Source organism: Nymphaea colorata, chromosome 5 (genome assembly GCF_008831285.2).
Source record: "Nymphaea colorata isolate Beijing-Zhang1983 chromosome 5, ASM883128v2, whole genome shotgun sequence".
Lineage (NCBI taxonomy): Eukaryota > Viridiplantae > Streptophyta > Magnoliopsida > Nymphaeales > Nymphaeaceae > Nymphaea > Nymphaea colorata.
The window spans coordinates 20,017,705-20,030,707 of NC_045142.1; positions in this window are offsets into that span (position 1 = coordinate 20,017,705).

The following is a 13,003-nucleotide window of genomic DNA, read 5'->3' on the forward strand; positions in this document are numbered from 1 at the left end:
CTCTTATCTAAGAGAATGTGGAATCAAACATCTCAAGGCCTGTCCAAAAACACCTGAACAGAATGGGTTGTGGAACGAAAAACATAGGTTAGTTACTGAACTTGGATTAACTCTACTATTCCATAGTAATGTTCCAGCAAAACATTGGGTGGAAGCCTTCACTACTGTTGTGTGGCTCATAAATCGGTTGCCGACATCCACGCTCCAAATGCTAAGTCCATATGAAAGCTTATTTCACAAACCTCCTGACTATTCTTGCCTAAGGACTTTTGGATGTAGATGTTTTCGCTATATCAAAAGCTACAATAAACACAAATTTGAACCCAAATCTTACCATGTGTCTTCATAGGATATAGTGACCAACACAAAGGTTATCACTGCCTTTATCCCTTGACAAATCGGGTCTATATTTCAAGACACGTAATGTTTGATGAACAATGTTTTCCCTTCAATCAAGGTTTGGCTAGCACACAACTGAATTACAATTTTGCTCATGATCTTGTGTCCTTCTCTCCGGTTGCTATTCAATCTAATCAGCCCGCTCTCATTGAAGTGAACCTCATGATGTTGCCAGACTTCACAATAGTGAACCTAAACCTTCCCTTTCTACCTCTACTCTACCATCACCAGCCATTTCTCCCTTACCTCCGCCATCACTAGAGTTGCCGGTTCTTACTTCACCATCGCCACCTAGCTCGCCACCTCTTCCTTCACCATCGCTACCTAGCTCGCCACCTCCTCCTTCACCATCGCCACTAGTCCTCCTTCTCCTATCCCATCTAATGCCTTACCTAATACCATGACCAGACCGTCTCACCCTATGGTCACACGTTCTCAACATGGTATTGTCAAACCAAATCCCAAATACATATTAACTACCCTTGCTCCCGCTGAACCTAAACATTTCTCCATTGCCCTTAAACATCCCGGCTGGAGGCGTGCTATGGAAGACGAAATGGCAGCTTTGATTGCAAATGATACTTGGACCTTGGTACCTCGTGACCCCTCCATGCATATTATTGGCAGCCGATGGGTTTACAAAACAAAATTGAATAGTGAAGGCCACATTGACAGACTTAAAGCAAGGCTGGTGGCACAGGGCTATACTCAAATTGAAGGTGTGGATTTTCTTGAAACCTTCTCACCAGTTGTTAAACCAGCAACTATTCGGATCATACTTTCTGTTGCTCTTATGAATGGCTGGCCTCTTAAACAACTTGATGTCAAAAATGCATTTCTGAATGGATATTTGACTGAAACTGTTTTTATTGAGCAGCCTCTAGGTTTCCAAGATGCTCAGTTTCCTCACCATGTTTGCAAATTAAATCGTGCTCTATACGGTCTCAAACAGGCCCCGTGAGCTTGGTATGATCGCTTTGCTATTCTCTCACAATTTTCAAGCCAGCTCTGCAGATCCGTCGTTGTTTGTGAGACTCCAACAATTGACTGTAACCATTCTTCTCTTATATGTGGATGATATCATTCTCACCGGCAGCAGTCCAACTTTTCTTGCATCCTTTCAGAATGAAGTATCTCATACTTTTGCTATGACAGATCTTGGAGACTTACATTACTTCTTAGGCATTCAAGTCCAATGCACTGCTTTCGGCCTGTTTCTCAATCAGCAATGCTATGCTATGGACATCCTAGAACGTGCTCAGATACAATCATGCCGATCAACTGTTACGCCAATAGTTACTAATGTTTATAACAACAGCACTGTAGAAGAAGAAGCATATCCCAATGCTACGTTGTATCACAGTCTTGTTGGAGCTCTGCAATATCTTACTTTCACCCAACCAGACATCACTTATGCTGTTAATTATGTGTCAGTTTATGCACGCTCCTTCCCTGCGACATTTTCAGCTGCTGAAACGCATTCTTTGCTATATTCATGGCACTATCTCACTTGGAATGCAATTTTTTAAGACCGGAAAATTATCAATCCAAGCTTATTTTGATGCAGATTGGGTCGGCTGCCCCTCCACTCGTCGTTCTACCATTGGCTACTGCACTTTTCTAGGCCCCAATTGTATTTCTTGGGCATCCAAAAAACAACAAAGTGTTGCAAGATCTTCTTGTGAAGCTGAATACCGTGCCCTTGCAACGACAGCAGCAGAGCTCACTTGGATCACAGTTATTCTTCGAGATCTTGGAATGTTTCTTTCTCAATCTCCCTTGTTGCTATGTGACAATCTGTCCGCTCTGCAATCCACTATCAAAACGGCACATCACTCTCGGATGAAGCATATTGAGCTTGATTTTCATTTCATACGAGAAAAGGTGGCTCTTGGATCATTAGTCACTCAATATATTTCGACCACTCATCAGCTAGCTGATATGTTTACAAAGCCTCTTCCCCATCATCGGTTGACAGCTCTAGGCCACAATCTCGGTCTTCGCTACAACCTACGCTCAAGATTGAAGGGGGATGTTAACGCACAAACTGTTGATAGTTACAGCTGTCCACCGGATGAAGGAAATTGTGGAGAACATGCCAGTTCAACAAATGAAGAAAATCATGACAAATCCAGCAACAAGGCAACTATACTCGCTAGATTGGAAGAAATCAATCAAGATCACAAGGCGATTGAAGAAAATCATGAAGATCGTGACAAATCCAGCAAAAAGGCAACTATACTTGTTAAATCTGGAGAAATCAATCAAGATCACAAAGGCAAGAATCTAGGCAAGAAAAGTGGCAACGTCCCTTTATCAATAGAGAAAGAAAGGATTATAGAAACAAAAAATCAAGGAAGGATTGTTTAACAATCTCTTCAACAAATCATGTATAAATTCTCACATTAAGGGAACCTCACATCTATCGCCTAATAGGTGTGAGAGACAGTGGACATAGGATTTTATTCCAAACCACTTAAAAAATCTTAGTCTTGCATCTTTTCTTTCAATCTTCAAACAGGGATTTGGCTTTTGAATGATTGTTTTGAATGGCGCTGAACCTTGAGTCATCGTTGGTTGATCTTGAATAGCGTTCTCTCCTGAGTTCATTCTCCAGCACGATCGGGTGATTGGCTCTGATGCCACGACTAACAATGCTTAGAAAGAAGCAGAAGAATAGAGCAGGGAAAAAGAGAGAAGGAAGATAAAGTGCATGTGTCAATTCTTACACACACATAATTGCTGTATTGCAGTGCTCTATACATTACGTAGTTACATTGCTGCTGTATGATAAAGTTGTTACAGAGGTTGAGATTGTTATAGTTCTTGCAACAGACTTGAGTAGTTTCCATATTGTATCTCCTATTCAGTAACGATCCTTGCCTCTTAGACACTCTTGTTCAAGTTTCCAGAAACTGTTTTCGATTGCATTCTTATTGAGTTCAGTCCTAATCTTGTCTTACTTGAAGATACTGGCCTTGTAAAAGAGATGACTTTATTTTGCAAGGGATGCAGCAAATTGATGCTGCCACCTTGGAACCGTTTTGTGGATCAAGGACATGGGATATCATGCTCGGAGATAGAAGCTGAAGAAGATGGAGATGTGGGCATCTTCGGGATTGTGGCCCAGCAAACTATCCCATTTCCGTAACTGACGAAGAGATTCCAAATGAAAGATCAACTCCTATCAATGCTGTTGACTGTGCAATACCAAATTGTGTTATGTCATTAAGGGCAAGCATATGCGTTTTGTAAACTGGTCTATTTGGTAGTTTTAGCTGGTCATGTTTTATGACATGGAATATGTTTCAGTGTCTTGTAGTCGATATGTGCTACTACTTTTCAATGTTCGTTCAATAAATGCATACGTTTTCATTTTAAAGACGTTTGCCCCTACTTGTATGCCTTTATACTCGCTCTCTCTCTAGCCCATGATGACTCTGATTCTTCTGGTGAAAACATGCTGAGGGTAGGCCCTCTTCCTTTTTATTTACCAAAACGATAGTGGACTGGGATCTCAACCAACTTGGCTCATAACACATTCTTTATATCCTCTATCACGGAAGCATAAAAGCAGCATACTGCAAACTTCAAGTTGTTGGTATGACAGATGTAATTTGTTAAGATGACTCTGCACATGCACAAAAGGCCCAACCCTTTCTGTTGTATCTTTGATGGCTTTGTCCAGTACATCTTTCTAAGCTTCATTGTTAGATTGTACGACTATTGTCCGCTCATCAGTATTGAACTTACCTAGGCATTTGTTCAAAACCCAACTCTTAGAGAACACCCTCCATTCTTTCAATTAGTAGCAAACTCCGAAAAGGTATCCTCCATTGTAGTTTCTAATCAATCTTGCAACACATCATAGGCCTTCTCCATGCCAAGATGCAATGTGAACACTGTATCTAACTCCTTCTTAGAAGCTCCAATTTGTTGACATGATGCCTTGGCATAGCCAGATTTCCACTATTTGATTATCTATTATCTAACGGTTTACTTTCTTGTATTGTTCTTTACAAGATTCCCAAAATCTAAAATAGTAACAACTTGTTTATCATCATATTTTGCCATGTTCCTCATCTGCCACAAGAACCAAATAGCCATATGAAAAGTTATTTTCCATATGTTAGCCCATAGTTTCCTTTTGAATTTTCTTTTACACCATCAAATGAAACACTGTTTAATAGTGTCATCTCTCAAAATCTTTTGCTTGAATTTAGCTGCAATGAACTGTGATAATATTTTCGAAGTCATGCAACTAAAAAATAGGAGGCTTTCATCCCCCTTGTGTTTGTATCACAGGGCACACCTTGATGCCAGCTGCAATCCTAGTTTTTTGAGTTTGATTTTAGTCATAGTTTTGCCTTGACATTCAATGTAAACTATCCACATCACCCTAGGGAATTCATTTTTATCCAAATGTATCGACACCACTAGTTTTCTTGTGCAGCCTTATGGCCTCCCAAATCCATTTCTGAGAGATAGGGAGAGTGTGTTGATTAGCCTAGACGAGCGCATCTTCCTGGGTATTCACCTCAGCCAACGTCATAGTATCACGCCTCCATCTGCTCACTTTAGCAAGCAGCTCCTAATTAGGTCCAAGGATAAACTCTTTAACAGTGACTCTAGGATTGATTACCTCAAGAAGAGGGTCATTTATATCAATCAGCTGTGCTAGAGGCTTACTTGCCTAGTTGTCAATCCAAAATTTAGCCTTGCCATCTTTAATTTACCAACAGACTTTTGCTTCCATGATTTAACTATATCTAGTAAAAAAACAGAACTTTTAGTGAAAGAATTAGAATTCCATAAGACATGGCCTTTGGGATATTTCTTTCTGACATAAGCTGCCCAAATGTTATTAGTACTTACTGCTCTATACGCTAGGTAAGTAAGATTAGCCTTGTTAGTGTCATTGATCTGGCTCATGCCGACTCCTCCTTCACTCTTAGGTAATTTTGCTACAGCTGTCATAATAGTCCCCACATATTTATACAAGTTCCGACAATAAGGATATTTTCTAGTTTTAATACAAAATCTTCTGCCATAGAGGATTACAATGTACATCACAGCTTGTTGGCCAGGAACAAACTATACTTAAATTTTGTAGTCTCCACATTCTAAGGTAGAGATTGTCAAGATTTAAGAAAGAAACATTACTGAACATGTTTCTTAAGACATTTGCACCTTGTCCATCTATATACTGCACTAGTACCTCAGTTTGGATGTCGGTAAAAGTTGACTTTCACTAACGGCTTCCGATCTACGCGTATGTGATTCCATTTTTTTGGTGCATCTTGAATAGCCCATAGAAAATTTCTATTTCACTTACATTAACAAAAATTCTGGCTGATCTTCTGGAGTAGCTCATAAAGTGTTTCTATTTAATTGACTTATAGTAACTGCGAAAAAGAAACGAAAAAAAGTTGGCATAAAGAATCGTTTTCAACAAGAAGTCATGAAAACCATTTTCGGTCATGGCATGCACAATTATCTCTGAATTGGCACAATTGAATTAAAAACAACTTTGTATGTGGTAATGTATTATGTCATCCACCAATTGAATTGATTGTGCAAATTACTCGAGTAACATAATATACGGATGTCCGTGCACACTCAAATCTATTTCTGCCGGATAATGCAGTATGTAAAAATTGAAAAAAATATTGCTCAAAACCATTGGCAACGGTTATATATATATATACATACCATACAAGTGGGGAGGCAGGGAGCTGGCAGGAACATGGCCTCCCCCACCCTTCTCATATTGTTAAATCATTTTACTTGTAAATTTTAAAAATTTTAATTTTACCTATATAGAAATTTTGATAGCAGCTAGTTAAATAAAATCAAAGGATGGTCTCCCTTCATGGTTTTTATCTTACTTTGCCAACTGGGGGCCTCTATGTCCTTGTGCTCTACGGTTAGTTACGGTTGAAGAAGAAATGCAGAAAAAGAAGCTAACAGAAGGAATTGATCAGTTTCTGTTAAATGTTAAAGTACTAAGAAAAGACAAAAAAAAAAAAACGATGCTGACAAGGTTGATAATACTGGGAAGTTTATGGTGATTGTGGCAAAGCTGGAAAATTTAGATTGAAGATCTATTTCAAAAGCTCTCATACTTTTATGGGCAGCGATATATATAAATAAGAAAATAATTAAAAGCACCAATATTAACATAAAGAAAATTTGAGTGGCTGGGTAGGCAACTACCAACACCAGCCCATATGTTGTGCTGCTATCATCTGTGACATAGTGCAGAGGTAGGATTAGAGTGTTGCTCTTGTGGTTGTTGTGGCTTCTGGTTTTCATCCAGAATAAACTCTCTCTCTCTCTCTCTCTCTCTATGTATGTATGTATTGGCCGAAGTTATTAATCGAGACTCCATATGCTTTGGGGTGAAGATATCGTTCTTTTTCTGGACATATTTTTCAATAAAATTATATAATGGTAAAGAGAAAATATTCTATAATGTTATTATTTCTAGGAGAATGTGAGATTTTAGAAGATTATTCTATCTATAAAAGATATTAGATGATGATATTTTAGGATATTGTAGATATGACAGTTTAATTTGCATACCAATCTAACGGAATACAACATGAGAGGATACTTTTAAATACTGTAGATGTGACAGTTTTCAAGCAGTGCTTATATATATATATACGCGACATCACCACACACATAAGATTGTAAATAATTAGAGATATTATCTCCATATATTTTTTTAGAATAATTTTTATCTTTTGACAAAATTATTTGTCTTTGTTGACCATAGTATCAATTGGTTTCTAGCACAAGATGGTGGCCCATATGATCCAATAATCGGCTCCAACTTTAAAAACCTTAATATTCATTTATTATCAGAACTTTAAAATTTATAATGTATAAATTTGTTGTGATCTTCTATTTTTTTCTTTGTTGTGGTTTCCTTTGTTCGACAAAGGGGAGGCCCTGTTGCCGTCGATCAGGGGCTGCGGCACTGCAGTAGTTTTAGTTTCACCATGAGCGGCCTCCCTTTCTTTTCTCCTTTTCTTTCCTTTCCATTTTTCCTTTTACTGCCCCAACAGAGAAGGCTCGGCCACATTCTCGCGCGCGGAGCAGAGCGGCCTGCACTGCTGGTTGAGCTAGAGTGAATGAAGGGTCATAGAGAGGAGAGAGTGATGAGTCCCGATGAATGAGGTCTATGGAGAAGCCGAGAGGTTTGGAAGCGAAGATGCTGGTAGGGTTAGGCAGCACTGCAAGTAGGAGCAGCTGGATAAGAAGGCGGAATGCTAAGGAGGAGAAGAGGGGAGCCATGTTGAGCGCTAAAAGGTTGCTGCACTAAGGAGAAAAATGTTGATATTTATAGTGGAAGTCATAGTTAGGGTCGCCGCTGAGGATGTGGATTTGGAAATAGTGGAAAAAAGAAACATGTAATTCAACTGAGTAACATATTATAATATACTTTATAGATATACTATAATATACTTTATAATAACACTTATAACCTTATAATATATTTTCACATTATAGGCCAATGCTATAATTTATAGTGTTATTACAATACATTTTACAATGTTATTATACAATATATTGTTATTATTATTATTATATCTTTATTTGTGAAAAGAAAAAGGTGACACTTATAGTATATTTGATACTGTTATTATACTAATGATACTGTTCTTCCTTGTGAGCGTTGAGCGCTCTATCTTCTTATTTCTCTATTTGCATTTGTACTTTGAGTTTGTTTCTACGGCTCTAGGTTTGTGGCTTCAGAGATCACTCCAGCCACCTTCTTTCCTTTTGGACGCAGCTGCCACGTAAAGCAACCATTCTTCTAAAGAAGCATGCAAAAGATAAAATTGGTCGGTTACCTTCTTTGGTTATAGTATACAACAATTTACATTAGTGGCCTGTCAAGATTTAACTTGCTTGGAGTAAGGGACTTGAATCGAACCAGTGGTTTCTTGAACTTTGGAATGAACTGATGGAGGAGACTTGCCACTCATTCCAAAGTGACAAGAGCTAGGCAAGTGGTTGAATACATGCTAGAAAATGACATTTTTTATGGTCATATGGTGCTTATAGAAAAATAAGAACGTGGAATTTCATACTAATAAAGAAATGCAGGTTCAAGTGATATGTGCTCCTCTGCGGGGAAATGTGGAAAGTACCCAGATATTGGCAGAACCAATATCTGATCATCGAGTTCTTTTTAAACCAAGAAATTCCCCATATCTTAAATTAATGCTTTAACTAAGGGAAAATCGAAAATTTTGCTAGGGTTTAATCATCAATGGTTTTACTATCGCCTTCAAGTTCTTCAATATTTGCCCTGAATGAGTAATTCTTGCTGGCCGCTTCTTAGTTGAACACAAAAATGTTGGGAAATTTATTGGCAGCAGATCCGACGGTTAATATCGAAAAGAATTGGCGTTGCTAAAGGTTATTGATAAGAAACACGGATGGTACAAGATTTAGCAGGCATATAGGAAATAGTTTATTTATCTTATATAAAAAATTTTAAAAAATGATATTTTAGTTTATGTCAAAATTTTGAAACTATAATTCAATCACCCTCATGAACAATTGTCAGCTCCGCCCTTGTCTGATAGCTTTGGTTTTGACATCTAAATCATTCGATAAGCACGACACTCTTCTAACAAAACGAAGACATAATTATCTATTTGCCTGACGTGTAGAAAGGCATGGATGTACAGAATACATGTGTTTTGATTTGAAAATAAAAAAGTAGGGGTTACGTTTTAAGTTTTCAGTCCATGTTTCAACTTTAAATTGAAATCTTATTTTTAGAATTCATATGTAAAAGCTGTTAGAAACCTGAAAGTGTTGGGAAGAAATTCAAAGGATAGATTATTTAATTTGGAAAAAACTAGGTGGCAGTTTCTAACTCATTTACTTCCGCTTCGTTCAAAACATTTCTCACATTTCACTGTCGGCTTGAATTGAAAACGCCATTGGCGAACACCGAAAGCCAACAAGGGCGCCGTCCTCATGCAACTTAAGTGAGGTGGGTAGCACAAGTTACGTCGCCGGTGGAGGACAGGGAGTGACAGAGAAAGGTTCATGCATATGGGAATGATTTCGCTCCCCATCTAATCAATTCTGTTGCCACCATTCTTTAAAGGTTCCAGCCCTTTTGGTATTCATTGGTGCGCTTTCCCTGCTGTAACCATGGCCGCCAAAAGCCCATGCAGCACCTTTCTTGCAGGTTGCAGGTGCCTCCCTCGAGCTCTCAACTTCACCACCGTTGTAAACGTGTGGCACATATCACTTGAACCTGCATTTCTTTATTAGTATGAAATTCCACGTTCTTATTTTTCTATAAGCACCATATGACCATAAAAAATGTCATTTTCTAGCATGTATTCAACCACTTGCCTAGCTCTTGTCACTTTGGAATGAGTGGCAAGTCTCCTCCATCAGCTCATTCCAAAGTTCAAGAAACCACTGGTTCGATTCAAGTCCCTTACTCCAAGCAAGTTCAATCTTGATAGGTCACTAATACAAATTGTTGTATACTATAAGCAGAAGAAGGTAACCGACCAATTTTGTCTTTTGCATGCTTCTTTAGAAAAATGGTTCCTTTACGTGGCAGCTGCGTCCAAAAGGAAAGAAGGTGGCTGGAGTGATCTCTGAGGTCACAATCCTAGAGCCGTAGAAACAAATTCAAAGTACAAATGCAAATAGAGAAATAAGAAGATAGAGCGCTCAACGCTCACAAGGAAGAACAGTATCATTAGTATAATAACAGTATCAAATATACTACAAGTGTCACCTTTTTCTTTTCTCAAATAAAGATAAAATAATAATAATAACACTATATTTTATAATAACATTGTAAAGTGTATAATAATAACACTATAAATTGTAGCATTCGCCTATAATGTGAAAATAGATTATAAGGTTATAAGTGTTATTATAAAGTATATTATAATATATCTATAGAGTATTTTATAATTGTTATTATAAAGTATATTAATACTTATTTGGACCTGTGGTGGCCTAGATATCAGCCCGGATCTGAGTTCATCTTCGGCCAGGTTCGGGCCAAAATCTTATTCTAATAATCAAATTCTTAGGTTCGAAGTAAGTTGGATTTTGATACAACCCGACCTGACTGCGTCACATCCAGGTGATCACGACTTGAATTCAATGTGCTCTTCCTCAAATCTTAATAGGTTTCAGAACAAAATCATTAAAAACAGCAATATGATACCTGGATATGGATTTATGAACCATATGAGAACCATATAAACAAATCCAGCTTGTATGCATTCACAAGCCATGGGATTTGTCCAGTTTCCTTAGGAGTCGTATCCTGCGGGGGGTAACCCCCCACGTGTCCGACTTCAAAAATTCGGGTTTGATAAAGAAAACTTTGTTATAACATGTTATTATTTGACTTTCGAGCTGGCCCAATCAAATAAACCTGTTGGGCCAGGCAGACCTGAGTTGGGCAATGGGGCCCAATATACATTCAAATCAGCCAAACATGATTTGCCTCCTAAATAGTTTGGCATGTTGTGGATGAGCTTTGGACGGATCAAAGTGTTTGCATTGAAAGCTACTAGCTCTACATAAATCAAGTCTTTTATTAACGTGTACTTTTGGAAAAGAGCTAGGCAAGTCTCCTCCATCAGCTCATTCCAAAGTTCAAGAAACCACTGCTTCGGTTCAAGTCCCTTACTCCAAGCAAGTTCAATCTTGATAGGTCACTAATATAAATTGTTGTATACTATAACCAGCTCTTTTGGTATTCATTGGTGCGCTTTCCCTGCTGTGGCCATGGCCCCCAAAAGCCCATGCAGCACCTTTCTTGCATGTTGCAGGTGCCTCCCTCGAGCTCTCAACTTCACCACCGTTGTAAACGTGTAGCACATATCACTTGTGTTAGCACACAAGACAACTCTAGTGGTGAGACAGTTGCAACAAGCATGACAGCTCACATTCTAACAGACTGTACAGCTGTAACATAACGAAAGTGTATCATGAATGTATAAATAGATTAAAGTAAAGAGAGAGAGAGATACTTGAAGAGATGAATAAAATTGAGTGAGAGCTTCTTACTCTGTTTTTCCTGCCGACTTCTCTTTCCCCTGTTTTCTGCAGAGTTCTGCAATTCTCCACAAGAACTCAAGTTTGACATGGTATCAGAGCTATCAAGATGAGTGCACAAGGGAATGAAACCAGCAATCGACAGGCGATGAATCAACACAAAACCGTAGTTCAAGATCCTAATCCCTCCTTGAAGATCACGACAACTCCCTTGAATGGATCAAATTACATCATCTGGTCCAAGTCTGCCAGCCTATTTCTCTGCGGCAAATCAAAGATGGGCTACGTTACAGGTAAAATTCCACAACCTGAAAAAACAGATCCTGCATTTGATGAATGGGAGGCAAACGACAGACTCGTTATGGCATGGTTGCTCAACTCTATGGAGCCAAATATAGCTGAGGGGTTCTTGTTCCTTGACTCCTCAAAAGAAATCTGGGATACTCTAAATGAGATTTACGGTGAAACACACAATCTCGCTCGTGTGTATCAATTGCAACAAGAAGTTGCAAGAACAGTCAAAGGTAACAAACCATTCCATTTATATCTGAATGGTCTTAAGGGTATGTGGGATGAACTCTCCCAATACCGACCAATTACAGCAAATCTAGATATTCTGAGGCAACGTCAAGAGGAAGACAAAACTTTCAAGATCTTGGCTGGACTAGGCCAAGACTTTGATAACCTACGAAGCCAGGTGCTGATGAGTGACCCACTACCATCATTAAACACCGTATGTGCCATGATACAACGAGAGGAAACTCGTCGCAAAGTGATGAATTCTGACGATACAAGAGGCATTGAAGAAAGGCAAGAACTGATGGCATTCAAGAGTCTAAGACAAGAAGATGCTGAGCCTCCTCCCTTGAATAGACTTCGATCAAAATTCAAATGCACATACTGTAAGAAGAATGGCCATACAAGGGATAAGTGTTGGCACCTGCACGGAAAGCCACAAATAAGCAGAAATCCAGGACAAGCTTCAAGAAACCCAAACCTCTCTCAAGCACACTTATCCGACCTTGCTCGTCTGCTGCGTCAAGTAGCTCAATCTAACCTTGCCACCAGCACTGCATCCTCTACACCTGAAGAATCCTCTGCTGTACTAGGTAAGTCTCTTGCCTTCACAGTTAAATTAAATTCTGATTCTTGGGTAGTAGACAGCGGCGCAACTGAGCATATTACTGGCGATCTAAACAAAATAACAGATGTTACACATATCAGTAACACAAAGTTACAGATGGCAGATGGGTCTATGACATCAGTCAACGGAATCGGCCATCTGTCGTTTAAAAAACAATCCAGTTCTGCTTTATATGTTCAAAAGTTCCCTAATAACCTTCTATCAGTTAGCAAGCTGACCAGGGACCTTAACTGTGATGTTATTTTTTCCAAGAAGAAAGTAACTCTGCTGGACCCAACATCCCAGATGAAGATTGGTGAAGGCTACGAGAAAGATGGACTATATTTTCTGGATTTACAGCAGCCTAAAGTTTTCCTTACAGCAAAGAACAGTAAATCACTCCACCTTTGGCAC